This window comes from Triticum aestivum, chromosome 1D (assembly GCF_018294505.1).
Source record: "Triticum aestivum cultivar Chinese Spring chromosome 1D, IWGSC CS RefSeq v2.1, whole genome shotgun sequence".
In the NCBI taxonomy this organism is placed as follows: Eukaryota; Viridiplantae; Streptophyta; class Magnoliopsida; order Poales; family Poaceae; genus Triticum; species Triticum aestivum.
This window is the reverse complement of record NC_057796.1, coordinates 425,380,246-425,399,997: the sequence shown is the minus strand read 5'-3', so window position 1 is coordinate 425,399,997 and position 19,752 is coordinate 425,380,246.

Genomic DNA, 19,752 nt, shown 5'->3' with positions numbered 1-19,752 from the left:
GCGAGGGGAAGAGAGGGGAGGGGGTTCATCACGTGAAATGAGCAAGTCTGAACCTGGTCTTATATATTTTTTTGACGCGTCAACGGCGGGCTTACGCCGGCCTGAACCATATATTACTTAAAAGAGATGTTTACACAGAAGGTTACAAGGGGGTTGCGAGGGGAAGAGAGGGGAGGGGGTTCATCACGTGAAATGAGTAAGTCTGAACCTGGTCTTATATATTTTTTTTGACGCGTCAACGGCGGGCTTACGCCGGCCTGAACCATATATTACATAAAATTACAATCTTGCGGCAAGGTTTGACAACATAGAGCCCCATTCTTGGAGGAGCGATTTGCGCTGGGCATTCTTGCATCGTTGAGACCAAAGCTTGAGATCATCCGCTGCAACCCTGGCAATGTGATGAATGTGCAGGGTCTCATGTCGAAAGACCTTGGCGTTTCGGCGCTTCCAGGTGTTCCAGAAGATTGCGATGAGAACTGTAGAGCGAACTTTATCCCCCGGGGCCATCCGCCAGATATCTGCAATATTGTTAGGCGAGCCCCTATAGAGGTTGTCGAGCTCATCCCATAGCGGCCGTAGAGCGGAGCAGCGGAGGAGGAGGTGGGTCATATTCTCGCAAGTGCCACAGAACGGGCAGGCATCCGAGGTAGCGATTGAGCGACGCAGCCTTCGCTCGTTGGTGTAGACACGATCCTTGTGAGCCAGCCACATGAAGATTCGACACTTGTTGGGCGCATAGTTCTTCCATATCGTAGCCGCCATTGGGTCTGTCGGGTGTTCATGCCAGACCGCTGCGTAGGCCAAACTGGTGGAAAGAGCTTTGCCCTCCCGCCTGCAAACCCTGTTATCGTCAACCTGCGGATCCAAGTTAACTGTAGCCATAATATTACGCAAGGTAGCCAGTTCGTTCTCCGCTACAAGGGATAACCGAGGCTCAAGATCGAGGTTCAGCTCTGGCGAGTCCAACACCCGCGCGACCGAGGCCGATTGCCTATTGGAGTGTGAGTATAGAGCAGCAAACTGGCAAGCGAGAGTAGTCTGGGTGTTTGGGAGCCAAAGGTCATTCCAGAATGAGGTGGTGGCCCCATTGCCAAGATTGACCGAGGTGATGGACCTGAAGAAGTCTATATGTTTAATGATATCGCGCCACACTGGTGATGCGGAAGAATCCCCAGCTCCCAAGTCATGAGTAGGGGACCAGCCATATTTGTTAACCAGGTAGGATGCTGCCGGAGTAGAGTTAGAATCGTGAAGCTTTGACAGGTGTCGAAGAAGTAGGCATACATTCATGTGTTTGAGAGAGGAGAAACCTAGACCCCCGTTTGTGAACGGCGCGCACACTAGGCCCCAGGCCACTTTGCATTGCCCTCCCGTGGTTTTATCTTGGCCCGACCAAAAGAAGGCCCTGCAACGTTTGTCAATCTCCTGAAGTGTCCCTATAGGCAGAAGGAGCGCGCTCATAGCATATATGGGTAGGGCACGAAGAGCCGCCCGAACTAGAATTGCCCTACCTGCAGGAAAGCAGAAGGCCCCGCCAGCCAGCCAACCTACGGTCGATTTTATCGATCAAAAAGAAAAAGGCTGAGATGTTTAGTTTGGAGGTGGACAGGGGAAAGCCAAGGTAGGACTACGGGAAACTGGCGACAACGCAACTGAGGATCGCCGCAAGAGTACGGGAGGTTTCCGGCTCTACGTGGATAGGGGCGAACGTGCTTTTGTGGAAATTAATAGTGAGGCCAGTGGCCGCGGAGAATTGAGACAACAACTGCTTGAGGTGGTGCAACTGCTCTGCGATCGCCGGCAGCACGATCAGCGTGTCATCGGTGTATTGCAGTACCGGGCATGGGTGGTTATCGTCTAGAGGGTGAGAGAGCAGTCCAGAATGAGAAGCGTGAATGATCATACGCTGAAGAACGTCGGCAATCACCAGGAAAAGGTACTGGGAGAGGGAATCCCCTTGCCTAAGACCACATTTGCAGGGTAACCACGGACCGGGGCGTCCATTTAGCAAGATGGCGGAGTTTGCGGTATCGTTGAGAGATCGGATCCAGCCATCCCATTGCAAAGGAAAGCCTTTGGCACGTAGGATGGCGGTCAGGGCGTCCGAGGAGACAGAATCAAAGGCTTTATGAAAGTCCAGTTTAAGGACGATAGAAGATTTTTTCCTTTTGAAACACGACTGGACGATGTCGGCGGCATGGAGGAAGTTATCAGCGATACCTCTCCCTCTAATAAAGCCGGACTGGCCGAAGTATATAATATCTGGCATGAAATCTTGGGCCCTATTTGCCAAGCACTTCGAGGCTATTTTGACCGCGCAGTTTTGAAGCGATACAGGCCTAAAATTCTCGGGTTGCGTAGCTCCCAGCTTCTTTGGGAGAAGCACGATATAGGCCTTGTTGATGCGTCTTAAGTCGGCCTTACCGCTATGAAAGTCGTTTAGGAGATTGAGCAAGTCGTTTTTGACTAGATTCCAATTTGCTTTGTAGAAGGCGGGTCCAAAGCCATCGGGACCGGGGCTTGCGTTATCATTCATGCCCCATAGAGCAAACTTAATTTCCTCGATCGTGAAAGGGCGCACGATATCCCTAGCCTGAGAGGGGGAGAGGGAGGAGCCAGCCAACAGAGAGGGAAGATCGAAGGAAAAGGATGCCCGAACCGCGGTTCCGACAAGGTTTTTGAAGAAACCCAGAAGGATGCGCTCCTTGTCCACTTGAGAGGTGTAGGACACTTCGTCCACCTCAAGAGATTTGATTTTGTTCTTCCTATAGCAAACGGAGGCACAAACGTGAAGGTAGGCCGAATTTTCATCGCCAAGAACACAGTCTCTGATTTTAGCACGTTGCCGCCAGTAGGCAGCCAGATCGGCATTGTAGCGGTGCAAGGATAATTTAACTGCCCTTCCTAAGTTCCACGTTGCCGCCATGTTAGGGTTTCAGGACTCTGGCGATTCCAGGGCCACGCCCCCGCCGCCGCCGCCGGGCTTCGACCGGCCGGCTGCTGGCACCGTTGCCACATGCGCCCCTCGCGACATGGTGGCCTTGTTGCGGCTACGTCCGCGCCCGCATCGCTGGCCCCTCGGGGTGGTAGCGATCCCGCTGTCCATCACTATGGAAGTTTTCCATCTCGGTCACCGGAAGGATCACAACGCAAAGAGGTTGGGCTGGAGACGATTAATGGCGTCCTGGCTAAGAAACAGATGAAGGCCGAGTACAGATCAAATCTCAGCAGGGGCGACCCTGAGAGAAACCAGCAACGCTGTGATCCACCTGATAAATTCTTAGCGCCCGTGTTTACGAAGCCGTTGCGATCTGCCGTAACACCGATGTCGTCGTCGACGCCTGCTTTAGGGAAGGTGCCGGTGGTTTCTGAGGGGAACTCGGAGGGTGGTGGGGGCGATCATGGAGCCCCCTTTGCGGACGCTGCCCGCCCGAAGCCGTCGACTGAGGAACCCGAAGCTCTCCTGGCAGCGAACCCGGATATACGAGCGATCGTTGCGCATGGGAGGGAACCACCAGCTCGCCCGACGGCGAAGCAGGCAGACTGGAATAGGGACAGGTCAGAGGTAGCCGATCCAGAGGAATTCATGGCAGGTGAGGATGTTGAGGAAGAGGAAGTACTCGCTGAATTCGATCTCAAAGAGGAAGAAGTGATCCAGGAGCCGTGGACCATCATAATGCTACTGCACTCTCTGAAGAAACCCACACTACGTACTCTGTTTGATGACCTAGAAGATGTTGGGAGGCTTAAAGAGAATCTAACATTCACGTTTCTCAGTGGTAAGAGAACTGCATGTGATCTTGGGGATGTCGGTCGGCAGGACGCTCAGAGGACCGTGATCGTGGTGCACACTCATGCAAATAAGGATGACAAGATGGTGGAGGGGACGCCAAAGAAGCACATAACCAATTATGCAGGTGGTGCGGCTGTTGACCCAGAGGCTATGGAGGAGGAGGCTACTCACACTACGGAGGCAACCGGCCTTGGGGCCGCTGGTGAACTGACGGGGACGCAGGTGGCGCCCCGTCAGGAGCAATGAGTATTATAAGTTGGAACTGCCGAGGGGCGGGGAGCTCTCGGACAGTTCGCGACCTTGTGAGCTTGGCACAAGCTCATTCCCCTTGTATCGTTTCACTTTGTGAAACTAGGCAGTCGAAGGATAGGATGAAGAGATACCGCTCTTGTTTAGGTTTACATGGTTTTGAAGCTGTCGATAGTGATGGTTTTAGTGGTGGTCTAGCTCTTTTTTGGCATGAATCTGTGCAACTCGATGTAAAAGATTTGAATAAACGATATATTGATGCGTATGTGACGACGGCGGCGGGGGAGCCCCCTTGGAGGCTCACCTGCGTCTACGGCGAGCCGCGAACGGAGGACCGCCACCACATGTGGTCGCTCCTTCGTGATCTTCATCACCACGTGGATATGCCTTGGGTGGTGATTGGCGACTTCAACGAGGCCATGTGGGGCTTCGAGCACTTCTCCGACACCCCGCGCTCAGCAGGTCAGATGATCGATTTCAGGGATGTTTTGGAATTATGTGGACTTGGAGACCTTGGTTTTGCAGGGCTGCCGTATACATTTGATAACCGGCGGTCCGGACGTGTGAACGTCAAGGTGCGGCTGGACCGTGCGGTGGCGAACAATGCATGGCGTGATTTATTCATGGAGGCGGCGGTGCGGCACTTGGTGGCCCCATCGTCTGATAACATACCCATTCTCCTAAGGTGGGTGGCCGAACCACCTAGGGAGTATGTGGGCAAGAGGTGGAGGAATTATGAGGTGGCTTGGGAACGTGACCCTGCGCTCCCAGAAGTCATCATGCATGCTTGGTCGGCTGCAGGCACGATGGGCAATCTTGGTGACGTTGCATCGGCACTAGGCGAGCTCATGCAGACGCTGCAAGGGTGGAGTAAACGCAAGTTTGGTAATGTGATACAAGACATTAATAAATCTCGTACCCGATTGGAGGAACTAATGGCCATGAATGCAGATCAGTGCACCATTCGAGAGGCCACAAATCGCCTCAATGAGCTTCTTTACAGGGAGGAGATGCTATGGATGCAACGCTCAAGGGTGGACTGGCTGCGAGAGGGTGACCGTAATACAATTTTTTCCATCGCAAGGCTGTATGGCGAGCACGAAAAAACCGCATCAAGTCACTAATGGATGATACAGGGGTGGTGCATACAGAGAGTACTACTATGGCATCCATGGTGACAGATTAGTTTACCACTTTGTACACTGCTGATCCGTCCCTATGCTATGATCCCATTATTGAGCTTATCGATCGTCGTGTTACTGATGCTATGAATGAAGGCTTGTGTGCAGCTTTCTGACAAGGAAATTGCGGACGCGCTTTTTCAGATTGGTCCGCTCAAAGCCCCGGGGCCTGACGGTTTTCCTGCACGCATGTTCCAGAGGAATTGGGATGTGATGAGGGATCAGGTAATCGCGGGGGTAAAAGAATTTTTCCGGTCAAGTATAATGCCAGAGGGCCAATAGCTCCTGTGCGACGTTTTTGAGGTGAATTGGCAAGAGTGCGACGTTGTTCGAGCGAATGGCTGTGGTGCGACACATTTGAGCGTGTAAATAGCCCAGGGCCACATGGGGTGTTAAATGTGGTTAAATTGGTCGTCAACCAAGCCCGCCCGTTTATGTTAGGACATGTGGGTCCAACTTAATTGTTCCTCAAAACAGCTGACCGTGCCCTGCCGCCCGACCGTGCCGGGCCCGCCACTCTGCCCCCCTTCTTCTCTGGTGGCGGCGGATCTTGCGTTCTCGGTGGCGGCGGCGGAGCCCTCGTTCTCAATGGCGGCGGAGCCTTCGTCCTTAGAAAATGGTGAGTGAATTCAAACCCTAGTCGCCCTCCCGTTGCTCTCTCGGGCCCGTAGATCTCAGCTCGTTTCCTCTGTTTTCGCTTGCGGAATCGATAAGTTGTGAGGGGAGCCCGTGGGCATACTGAGATGGAGCCGCCAGATTCAACTTCGAATAGGTAATGCGCCTCTCTCCGATCCAATTTTGCATGCAATTAGGGGGGGGGGGGGCTCACACTGTCCGCCACTGACAGAGGGGATGCTGCCGCTCGGACCTTCGAATTGACAGTCAATTTCTTTCCATCAAAGGCAAAATTAGTTGATGGTAGCATACAGAACATTGAGAGAGACACAATTGTTAAATGGGAGGTTGAGTTTACAGAGATTGATCCACAAGTTCTACACAACATGGGAGAGACGGCAGTGAAGAAATGGGTGGAAAAAATTGGGGAGAATATTGTTTGGGATCCAGAGCAAGAAGTATCACTGTTGTGGTTTGATGATTGGAAAGGAGAGTATGTGAGAATAGAAGATGGTGAACAGATTGTTGAAGAAATCGATCGGCAAAACGGCTGGACAAGCAAACGGGCTAATTTTTTTGCTGAGCTCGTTGATCTGAACATTTTTTCGAAGGTTGGATATGTGCCATCACAATTGGCTGCGCAGATGGTAGATGATGATTGGGCTACACAGAGGCCATTGATTCCCATGTGTACTGAACTTACAGTAATAGCCGAAGAGGGATAGGTGACTGGAACTGAAACTGAAACTGCAGCAACTTTTGATTGGAATGTATTTGAATTAGATGAGCCTACTGATTTGGTCATTGCACCAATGCCTGACATTGAGATGGCCAAACTTTTTGGCATTCCAGTCGATGACAGAGATAAGCAGGAGAGGGGCGAATCTAGTTTGCCTGCTAATGCTGATGAAGAAGTAGATGGACAATTGATGGAACAAGCTGCAGATGAAGTAGATGATGCACATGATGATGAGCTGGTGCATGTGTATGACAAAGAAAACCCTGTCATTGAAGTAGGCAAGTTGTTCCCAAGCATGAAGGTGTTTAGGATGTGTTTCAAGACTTATGCAGTGAAACATGAGTTTGATGCCAAGACTGTTTGGACTGATAGAAAGAAGTTTTATGCGAGGTGCAGAGGATTTGATGGTAGTGTGAAGCCTTGCAAGTGGTACATATCTGCTAGACTGCTACCTGATTGAAGCACTGTCACGGTTAACCAAATCCCCAATCAACATAGTTGTATTACAAGTTCACAGAGAGTATCAACCATGACATCACAACTTTGGTTGCAGAAAAGATCACCCCAATTTTAGCCAAAACACCAAACACTACTGCCAAGAAACTCAAAGTAGACTTGGAAAAGATGTACCCCATTAAACTGAAATATACCACAGTGTGGAAGGCAAAACAAAGGGCAATGAAAAATTTATATGGTGACTGGGCAAATACATTTAGGATGCTTTACAACTTCAAAGCAGAGGCGGAAAAGAGGTCACCTGGCAGTGTTGTGGAGATAGATACAGAGGTATCAGCCGAAGGTGGAGTGAAGTTCTCCAAGTTTTTTATGGCTTTGAAGCCTTGCATCGATGGGTTCAAAGCAGGGTGCCGTCCATATTTGAGCATAGATTCATCTTTTTTGACAGGCAAGTGGAATGGTCAGTTGGCAGGATGCAATGCTCTAGATGGACACAACTGGATGTTTCCTATTGCTGTTGGCTTGTTTCAGTCAGAAACAGAGGCTTCATGGACATGGTTCATGATCCTGAAAAGATACCTAGGGCCAGTGTCACCTTTGGCTATACACACAGATGCATGTAAGGGGCTTGAAAATTCAGTGAAAAATGTTTTCCCACATGCTGAGCAGAGGGAGTGCTTCGGTCATTTGTGGATGAATTTGATCAAAAAATTTAGAGGAGAAGAATTTGGGCGCATGTGGCCAGCAGCAAGATCTTACACTAGACAGACACACAAATATCATCTTGATAAGATAATGGCAGCATGTGATGAGTTTGGTCGATGGCTGAACACCTACCATTCTTTTTTATGGTACAGGTCACCATTCAACACTGCCATCAAGTGTGACCACATCAACAACAATTTGGCAGAGAGTTTCAACAACAAGGTGAAAGAGTTAAAATATTTGCCTGTGCATGACATGGTTGACCAAATCAGGATCATGCTCATGCGGTTGTGGGAATTGAGAAGAAGGATAGGTGATTGTCTGCAAGGTGATAAGCTTCCAGCAGTGGTACAACAGGTGGTCAATAGGAGCAGATGTCTTTCACATTTGTTTGTTGAAAAATCTTCACCTTGGGGTGCTGAAGTTAGAGATAACAAAACTGGAAGGAGACATGTTGTTAACACTGAATTGCATGATTGCACTTGCCTCGAGTGGCAACACACTGGTAAACCATGTGAGCATGCCATTCTCTTCTTAGCATCCCAACCGAAGATAAACATGCACCCGTATTTGCATGAATATTATTCGGTAGCAAGATTCAAGGCAGCATATGCTACTCCAATTCCAGCACTTACAGATCAGTCTCAGTGGCCTGAAGTGGACATTGAATTTTCCATGTGTCCTCCCTTGACAAAAAGAAAGGCTGGCAGGCCTAAACAGAGTAGATTCAAGGCATGGTTTGAGAAAGGTGGGAGTAGTAAGAAGGGAAAGAAAGATGGAAAGCCAAAAAGGGCCCAAAAAGGTAACAAAAACAGATGTAAGTTGTGCCAGGAACTTGGGCACAGAGTGGGATCTGTCAAATGCCGTTACATTCCTGATAAGCCAAAGTATGTTCTTGTTTATTTGTCTATGTTTTGATTTGGTGATTTTTTTTCCAATTACTATATCTATAACATTTTCCCAATGGCCAGGAGGAAGCGAGCAAGTCAGCCCCTTGTTGTTGAACAGTGTTGGCCAACAAAAAAAGCAAGAGTCAATGGCGGTAGAAAGAAGAGAAGTGTGCCTGAGCCTGAGCAGACTGAAGAAAATCCTGTTGCAGTCAACATTCAGACTGAAGAAACTGCTCTCGAGGTTGAAACTGAACCTGAGCGTGTCGAGGTTCAGACTGAAGAAAGCCATGTTGAGGTACACACCGAAGAAACTGAAACTGCTGTCAACATTGAGACTGAAGACACTGATCACGAGGGTGTTGGCGAGGTGTTGAAAAGACCAGTGAAGAAAACCAAGATGATCAGTGAACTTGTGTGTGTAGTAGAACCAAAAAAAAGAAGTGCTAAGGCGAAGAAGGGCACGCGACGTGGTAGGAAGAGGTAGAACAGAGAACAGTTAGAAAATTTGGGGCATGTAATAATATTTGTAACTTGGTGCGTACTGGTAGTCACTATGTATCCCCGTATTTCTATTCGAACTTGTTTGTTGGTACCTTGTCTAAACCAGCCAAATAAAATTCAAATTTAAATTCAAATTTGGGCTCAAATTTGAATTAGGGATGGGGTATTGATGTTTTAATGCTATCTAAAGTACCTCAACTGAAATATGTTTGCTTGCTGATCATTCCGAGCCCTTTTGGTAAGTTGAACTCATAGTCATGAAAAGTGTGTCTCAAATGACCTCCAAAGGTAGGGTAAACGGCCTCATATTTAAGCAAGTTTTTTTGGCACCTTGTCTAAACCAGCCAAATAATTTGTCTACACATCTATTCTACCTATATAGTGTAAATCTAAAGTCTCACTATTTATTGAATTAATTTTCTGTCATTTTCTTTTTTTTGAAAAAACAAGGTTTAATAGAAAATTATATATAAAACAAGTTTAAAACATGAAAATGAGAAAAGTAAGCTAAGATCTTTCTTAGTCAATCCAAAATGAAGTTTTGGTGAGGTTTTCACACTTTTCATTTTCAAAACCCCACCTACTCTCGGGTGCCCACTACTCTCTCCCTTGAACTCCATACTACATTGTTCGAGGAATGACAATTTTGTGAAGGATTTTTCGTAAAAATGTATGTAAACCATATTTATATTTTTTTCTCGTTACTATACGACATAATAAGACTATGTGCGCAAGTTTTATATTTTTTTGATTTTTTTGAATTAGTTATGCTCAACCCTAATCAGTCAAAACCCCTCTCAAAACCCCTCAAAACCCCACACACTACCGGGTCGTCGATCGTTGTGCGTGGACGGTCGAGATCAGGCGCTAGGGTTAGCTACAGTGTGCATCAATCCGCATGAGACGCGCTGATTGGTTGAATCAGTGTGCATCGATCCGCATGAGACGCGGTGATTGGTTGAATCGGTGGGGTTTGGATCAGCCTCTCTTGTTGGGGCATCAGGACCGTTCATTTGAATCCAACGACAAGAGTTGACGCGGTGCATGGACCAAGCCTACGCAGTGCCCTTTCCATCGTTGCATGCGTGCCCGTGCCTACCCGCAACATGCATGCCCACCCACAGAACTGCGCCCGTGCGTTGCATGCATGCCCTCGACGTAGCCCTGCTCCACCACCCCTATCGACGCAGTAAGCTGTCGCATGCCTACCATTAGAACCGATGCATCGTCGCATCAAAGCATGCACCCGGCCACAATGCAACAGCCCGATGAAGACAAGCAAAAAGCCAACGCTGCATGGCGTGCTGTACACGGCGTGCTCCTCTTTGAGGACGCAATACTGGCATGGGGTATCGATGCAGTTCAAACGGCGTGCTGCCCGTTACAAGATGGGCAAATGAAGGCGTCCATTATTGTCACGTCTCCCATCGACCGAACGTTTCCCTCTAGCCAGGCCCTAGTAAGATGTGCAAATTAATGGGCTACGGCATGAATGCACGGGCGGCACACGCAGAGAACCCGGGGCAGGCGTGTCCCCTTGACCCACGACGGCACAGACGCGTGCGTAAGCCCGTCCCCCTTGACCCGGGGCCGGTGGCACAGAAGGATCGCAGCCCATTTCCCACGCTCGTGTACACACTTTCATGGGGCGCCACCAAACGTCGCCCGCCCATTAATTCTACGGGGTGAAACCACGTCGCACTTGGGCTATTTAAGCCGGGCACTATCGTCTTCCTCTCCCTCCTCATCCACACCCCATCCTCTGCCTCCTCTGCCCTCCTTCTTCCTTCTTCTCCATCAAACCCGATCGAGCCCTCGAGCCACCCCGCCATCATGCAGTACAACGGCCCCACCTACCGCTTCCCCCCAACCGTGCCGGAAAGGCTCTACCCAGCCGGAGTGTATGTAGAGAGAACCCTTAGGGTTTGGGTGATCTCGAGGTGGAGGGGCGCAAGGGAGTTAACGGAGTTCTTCCTTGCGGCCGGCTTCCGCCACCTCCCCCGCGGCTCTCCTCGAATGTACCATCTTGAGGAGGTCAACCACAACGGCGTTGTGGTTGGGCTCCTCGCCACGTTCACTAACCCTTTCGATGCTTTCCATCTCCTCGGGCGAGCGTATTGGGTTGGTTGTGAGTTCATAGCTTTCACAACCTACAATATCTTCACCGACTTCAACGTCATCTTCCCCAACAACGGCGTTATGCACACGCTCCCGTACCCCATCAACAACGGGGAGGAGTGAAGGGCAGCGCCCGGAGGAGCGAGGTGGCCCCAGAGGAGGAGGAGAAGAAGAACCCGAAGAACCCGCGTTTGGTGCCCCCCTATCTATCTAGCTTGCTATAGATCTATCGTATTAGTTTTTTTAAGTTGTAATCGTTATGCTACTATTATTAAGTTTTATTAGTACTTTAAGTTGTAAGGCTATCATGGAGTTGTAAGGCTATCGTGGAACTATGGGTTGCGATCATTATGCTTCTATATAATCGTTATGCTACTATATATATTGTGTGTTTCGTGCTATTATTTGTGGATTGCTATGGGTTGTTTTTGCTTATTATTCGTGTATTGCTATGGGTTTCTACGGGCCCAGGTTTCTACACCCCAATCACCACACACACCATCTTCAAAATATTGGCCAAACCATGGACATGCAACTAGGATCCCCATGCAAACCCACTATGGACATGGGTGCAACTAGGAAATGCAAACTAATTTACTTCGGACACTTCATGCAAGCATGCAACTCATTTAGTTCATGGAACCGTAGACATGCATAAAAACAATTAACATTTAGTTTTAGTGCATCAAAAAATGATCCATCACAAAATTTAGTGCAAGAAAAAGGCCAAAATAAAAACAAGTAACATTTTATTGGGCCCCATTTTATTTGCCGAAGTTAGAGGTGGGCTGGTGCCCCTACGCGGGTGGGCTGGTGCCCCTACGCGGGTGGGCTGGTCACGGCCCAACATCTATTCGGCAGCCCAATTTTGTTTTTTACTAGAAAGTGAATTTGGGTGTGTACTCTGTTAACTGAAGAACAAAAACAGAGGAAACAGAGCATGAACACTGAATAATTTGTGTTCCAAATTGCTGCTTCAATTCAGATACATAACTTGGCATGGCGCACAGATCACATCCTCTACCCTGAGAGGCCTAAATGCCCATTCTAATGACGGATGAACAACAAACAAAACAAAAACAGAGCAATGATACAACAATAGGATCCCACTGCCATGATATTTGCTTGCTTCTGCAAATCGATCATCTGCATTAGATGTTTCTTGATCTTCTTCAGTTCCTCGGTCAGTTTGGACTCCGCATGCAGTTCAGCATTGCGCGCATACATCGCCATCGGCACGACTCTGCCCGCCCCTCCGCCCGAGCTCCCCGTATTCTCCACAGCAATCGGCGGCACCCCGCCCAAATTGAGCTCCCAGGTTGCGGCCACGCTCGAATCAACGTAGCCCTCAAACTGAATCCTATCAACATATTCATCAATCCACTCGAAATGGTAACATTTCTTCAAGATCTGAAAAGAACATCATGAACCCTAAATCCCAAATTCGAGGAGAAAAAACAAAATATGGAGAAATCAGAGCAAAAGACAGCGAAAGAACGGGCTAAGAACTGAGATCTAACCTTGCCATCCCTTCCTGCCATTGGTTTGCTCAAGCATTTCACAAATTCCCGCCCAAGATTGCCATTGTCATCCCTCTTAGTGACCAACCGTTTAAGAGGGTCTGGGCGTGGGCAGTCAGGCACCTTGTGAGCAGCACTGGTCCATACTGTCGCCATTTTGAGTGCGTGGCGGAGGAGGTAGACGTTTGCGCTAGGTCGCCGGAGAAGAGAAAGATTGGGGAAAGGGGATGAATGGGCGGCGGCGGGCGGATGGGCACGGGCGCTCGTCTCTTCTAGCTGCGAGGAGGTGGGTCCCGCAAATAGACAAGTGGTGGGTCCCGCGCTTACGTGGATAAGTGGTGGGTCCAGCCCCCAACAGCTAACGAGGGCATCAATTGAGTTTAACAGCCATGTCGTGCGTGGGCTATTTACCTGCTCAAAATTGTTGCACCACAGCCATTCGCTCGAACAACGTCGCACTCTTGCCAATTCACCTCAAATGTGTCGCACAGGAGCTATTGGCCCAATGCCAGAGGGGGTAAATAATACTACCATTGTTCTCATCCCGAAAGTTGATAATCCGGTGAAGCTCACGGAGTATAGGCCTATAAGTTTGTGCGATGTTATATATAAGGTGGTTTCCAAGTGCCTTGTAAACAGGTTGAGACCTATCCTGGAGGAGATAATTTCACCAGAGCAGAGTGCTTTTGTTCCCGGCAGAATGATAACGGATAATGTGCTTGTTGCATTTGAGTGTATTCACTATATCCAACAGGAGAAAGACCCCCAGAAAAGTTTTTGTGCTTATAAGTTGGATCTTTCAAAGGCTTATGATAGGGTGGATTGGGAATTCTTGAAGCGGATGATGCAAAAGCTGGGTTTTGCTGACCGGTGGGTGGACTGGATTATGACTTGTGTCACCTCGGTCAGATACACTGTTAAATTTAATGGAACCCTCTTGGATTCGTTCGCACCGTCGCGCGGGCTACGGCAAGGTGACCCACTCTCCCCATTTTTATTCCTGTTTATTGCTGATGGTCTCTCTGCTTTGCTGAAGGATGGGGAGGACAAAGGAAAATTTACCTCTGTGAAGGTATGTCGGAGGGCGCCTGGCATATCCCATTTGTTGTTTGTCGATGACACATTGCTCTTCTTTAAGGCGGATGAGCAGCAAGCTCGCGAGGTTAAGTCCATTATTGCATCATATGAGAGTGCAACAGGCCAACTTATTAACCCCGTTAAGTGCAGTATAATGTTTGGGAAAGCGTGTCCGCAAAATGTTCAAGAAAAGGTTCGTGATGCTCTCCAAGTGCCTCTTTCCATTTTTGAGGAGAAGTATTTGGGTCTACCAACACCAGAAGGTAGAATGTCAAAGGGTAAATGTCAAAACCTCCAAGCTCGTCTAACAAAAAGAATAATTGCATGGGGAGATACGTTATCACTTGCAGGAAAGGAGACGATGATCAAAGCAGTTGCTCAGGCCACCCACATATATGATGGGGGTATTCAAACTTCCTATGTCGGTGTGTGATGATCTAAATAGGATGATCCGTAATTTCTGGTGGGGATCTAAGGAGGGGAAGAGAAAAACTCACTGGATGTCGTGGCCAAAAATTCAAAAGAAAAAACAATGCGGCGGACTAGGATTTCGTGACTTCAGAGTCTTCAACCAAGCCTTGCTTGCTCGCCAGGCGTGGCGTCTCCTAACCAAACTAGAGAGTCTTTGTGCGCAGGTACTAAAAGCTCGCTACTACCCGGAGGGGCGGCTTGAGGACACGGTATTCTCAGGCAACGCATCGGTAACATGGCAGGCGATCATGCATGGTTTGGAACTCCTAAAAAAGGGGTTGATTTGGCGTGTTGGGAGCGGTCGTCAAATTAGAATTTGGCGTGATAGGTGGCTGCCTAGGGAGCCATCAGGCGAGCTTATTACTCCTCAGGGTACATGCAGGCTGAGGAGGGTGTCAGACCTGCTGGATGGACATGGAGCTTGGTGTTTGGATCTTCTCCGACAGTATTTCCTCCCCATCAACATCGACGTCATCACCAGCATCAGGACATCTCCACGAGCCCCTGAGGATGTTCTCGTATGGGCACCTGAGAAATCTGGTGTCTTCTCTGTCCGGTCGGCGTACCGCTTTGCCATGGATGAGCGCGAGCGTCCATCGGCGAGCGCATCAAGCAGGGCACCGGATGGTCGTCGCGCCATCTGGAAGACTATATGGGGGTGCCCTGCTCCTCCAAAGGTACGAGTTTTTGCTTGGCGGTTGGCCTCCAACTCGTTAGCTACATGGGCAAATAAATTTTCGCGACAGTTGGAAACTAATGAAATGTGCCCTCTCTGTGGGACGGAACGCGAGGATGGATTCCATGCAATGTGTAGGTGCCCACGTGCGGTGAGCCTTTGGAGGGCAATGGCGAAGGACTGGATGATCCCGGACATCGCTGCAGTCCAAAACACGGGGCCTGAGTGGCTCTTGACGTCGTCCACCCGCTTTCTGATACATCACGCATGGTGGTACTGATGACACTATGGCGGTCCTGGCATGTCCGTAATGAAATCACGCATGACAAAGCTCCGCCACCGACGGATGTATCCCGCAGGTTCTTGCATGGGTATATATCCTCCCTTTTGTGCATTCAGCATCACCCACATGCAGACATGGTCAAAGGAAAGATGGTCTTGGGTGACATGATGGGTCACGTATCAGCCAAGGCCAGCCTGGGCGTGCGTGACATGCACAAGGTGGAGCAGCCGTTGGAGCGCTGGGAACCACCACCCGCTGGCTGGCTTAAATTAAACATAGATGGCGCTTTCGCTGAGCAAAAAATGAATGGAGGTGCTGGGATGGTGCTTCATGACACGACCGGTCAAATTATTTTCTCTTCATGTCGTCACTTGTTCAAATGCAATAACGCGCTGGAGGCGGAACTGCAATCTTGTCGCGAGGGAGTTGCACTCGCGTTGGAATGGAGCTCTTTACCGTTTATTCTGGAAACGGACATCACTGAAGCGGCGATGATGCTTAACCAAAAAAATATTAATAGGTCCCCGGATGCTTGCCTAGTGCATGAGATAAAAGAGCTACTGGATTCTGATAGAGAGGTTGTAGTTAGAGCGGTTAGGCGCTCAAGAAATAGGGTTAGTCATGAGCTTGCTAGGATTGGGAGAGTGGATGTTAAAACCACAGTCTGGTTGTGGTCCGGCTCAAATGCGGTGGTAGAACTATGTGAGATGGATAATTCTGATCCAGGTTGATTAATGAAAAACCCCTTTCCCCCCGCAAAAAAAGAGGATAATTTAACTGCGGTCCGAAGATGAAGCTCAATGGGGGAGAGCATGCGGGATTCTTCCATCTTATCTAAGAGGTTGATCGTGGTGTGGCAGTTCTTGGCCAAAGTAGTGGGTAGACGAAGGTTAGCCGACCACTTTTTTGCCATATCTCGAGTTCGCTTGAGGCGCAAGTCAAGCATCCCAACCGAACCCCTCACAAGGTGTCGGGACCCTACGCTGGCCCAGTTTGAAGCCACCTTATTCCGGAAAGAGGGATTGGCTAGAAGGACATTAGTGAGCCGGAAGATCGAGGGTTTTGGGATTTGAGTGGCCGCCGACAGTTGGATTGGGACGTGGTCTGACGTGGATCGACTGGAGGAGGTGAGAGCGCTATCTGGGAAGTGCTGGGCCTAGGCCACGTTAACTAATGCCCGGTCTAATCGAACGAGGATGGGAGCGTCTTGTTGGTTAGACCATGTATAGCGACTGTCGAGGAGGGGGAGGTCTTGTAGTCGCATGGATTGGATAGTGTCAGAGAAAAGCATGGCCTCAATCGAGTTGAAGTTTGGGGAAGATTTATCGGAGCGGCGAAGGATGAGGTTGAAGTCGCCAATGATAGCCCAAGGGCTGGTAATTGTCGAAGAGAGACTTACAAGCAAGTCTAAGAAAGCACGTTTTTCAGACGGGTCGCAAGGGCGTCCTGGCTAAGAAACAGATGAAGGCCGAGTACAGATCAAATCTCAGCAGGGGCGACCCTGAGAAAAACCAGCAACGCTGTGATCCACCTGATAAATTCTTAGCGCCCGTGTTTACGAAGCCGTTGCGATCTGCCGTAACACCGATGTCGTCGTCGACGCCTGCTTTAGGGAAGGTGCCGGTGGTTTCTGAGGGGAACTCGGAGGGCGGTGGGGGTGATCATGGGGCCCCCTTTGCGGACGCTGCCCGCCCAAAGCCGTCGACTGAGGAACCCGAAGCTCTCCTGGCAGCGAACCCGGATATACGAGCGATCATTGCGCATGGGAGGGAACCACCAGCTCGCCCGACGGCAAAGCAGGCAGACTGGAATAGGGACATGTCAGAGGTAGCCGATCCAGAGGAATTCATGGCAGGTGAGGATGTTGAGGAAGAGGAAGTACTCGCTGAATTCGATCTCAAAGAGGAAGAAGTGATCCAGGAGCCGTGGACCATCATAATGCTACTGCACTCTCTGAAGAAACCCACACTACGTACTCTGTTTGATGACCTGGAAGATGTTGGGAGGCTTAAAGAGAATCTAACATTCACGTTTCTCGGTGGTAAGAGAACTGCATGTGATCTTGGGGATGTTGGTCGGCAGGACGCTCAGAGGACCGTGATCGTGGTGCACACTCATGCAAATAAGGATGCCAAGATGGTGGAGGGGACGCCAAAGAAGCACATAACCAATTATGCAGGTGGTGCGGCTGTTGACCCAGAGGCTATGGAGGAGGAGGCTACTCACACTACGGAGGCAACTGGCCTTGGGGCCGCCGGTGAACTGACGGGGACGCAGGTGGCGCCCTGTCAGGAGCAATGAGTATTATAAGTTGGAACTGCCGAGGGGCGGGGAGCTCTCGGACAGTTCGTGACCTTGTGAGCTTGGCACAAGCTCATTCCCCTTGTATCGTTTTCCTTTGTGAAACTAGGCAGTCGAAGGATAGGATGAAGAGATACCGCTCTCGTTTAGGTTTACATGGTTTTGAAGTTGTCGATAGTGATGGTTTTAGTGGTGGTCTAGCTCTTTTTTGGCATGAATCTGTGCAACTCGATGTAAAAGATTTGAATAAACGATATATTGATGCGTATGTGACGACGACGGCGGGGGAGCCCCCTTGGAGGCTCACCTGTGTCTACGGCGAGCCGCGAACGGAGGACCGCCACCACATGTGGTGTAGGGTAACGCGACAGAAAACAAAAATTTTCCGACCTACGCACCAGCCCAGGATTACTATGGAGACTGCATACATGGTTTGATCTTTTTCGTTACCGACTCGTAGCGCAGCGGGAAGTAGAGTCGATGACGATCGGCGGTGCAGATCCCCGCAGCTAGGATTTACAACCTCCCAACCGCGAGGATGTATACCCTCATCTGCTCCTCAGACAGCCCTCCGGGAGGCGGTCGAACAGCCCCCCGGACGGTGTTGCGGACAGCCCTTCGGAAGGACCTTCGAAACTCGAACGGTCACTCGGACAGCCCTTCGGGAGGACCTTCGAAACTCGGACGGTCACACGGACAGCCCTTCGGGAGGCACTCACAAACTAAGACCGAAGCTACGATCTCTCTACAGAGTTGCACACATACGGTGTCATCTATCCGGCAGGGCTTCGCCGTCCAGAACTAGTTCCTACCGGAACCCAGACAGCCTTTCGGCTCTACGAAACTGTTTCGCTGGGAGGGAGAGAGAAGCCAGATCAAGCATGGCACTTGTATGTGAGAAGGGATGATCCTTTAGGCAGCCCCCTCCACCCCTATATATAGGCCAAGCCCAAGGGTGGTTTCTCCAAGAAGCCAAGGGGGGAAATACCAAAAAGGCCCTCAAGGTGGCTTCTCCAAGAAGCCAAGCAAAAAGCACTTTCACTATTCATGACGACATTTTTCAGCGTCCGTTCGAACTGAAAATATTTATGTGGGCTCAGAACATTTCCAGTACCCACTAAAATAATTTTCAACGCATTCCGAAACAATTTCGGTTTAGTGATTTTCATCTGCGAAAAGCAAACAAGAATGCGTTTTCACTATTCATGAAGACAATTTTTCGCGTCCACTAAATCCGAAAATATTTCTGTGGGTCTTAGAATAATTCCAGTACCCACTAAAACGATTTTGGATTCGTTCTGAAACAATTTCAGATTAGTGAATTTCATCTGCGAAAAACAGCCAAAGCGGTACCGGCAGCTCCGAAACATTTTCGGTTTTTATTTCTGAAAATTCCAAAAAGTTTCCAGAATGATTCTGGCACCCTCCAAGAATTATCAGGCATGTGCCAAAAACATTTTGACTTAATGGCATACCCCGAAACAACTTTTTCGGTTTCACCGAAACTCATCCGGTGACCTCTCTCTACGGTACGATTCCGCTGTCCGAAACTTTTTCGGTGATTTTCTCTCAGACTCCCTGTCTAGTATTCAGCAGATAGATGACCCTTAAACGTGTGACCCTATAGGTTCGGTGAAGTATAGACATGACCCGGAACCCCTTCCGATCAATGATCAACATCGGAGCCGTGGACACCCATATTGACCCCTATACCCACACGAATAAATATTCGAGTGAACCTCCAGTTGCCGTGTGCTATTCCTGTTGCTTCGCGATATGTTAAAAATACCCAAGGTGAGACATGTTGGCATTCCTGTGGATCAACAACTTGTCCACTATGCTAGTTACCTCGTTACCGGTATTGTTCTCTTTTCTCGTTATCATGTTCCGGCATCCCCATGATCAAATCACAAAGTGTCTGGCCAGACGATGATGGATACCGTAACACCGAGAGGGCCCAGAGATATCTCTCCATCGTCGGAGGAGCAAATCCCAATCTTGAGCTATCAAGTTACTTGACAAACTTTTCCATGAACCCGTAAGCCGCCATAATAGCCACCCATTTACGGATGACGTTTAACAAACCCCAAAGTTCATGAAGCAAGCATGAAGAAACTCGATACTCTCATGGTCTAAGGAATCATGCAAACGTTAACCATCTCTGTGTTATGTAC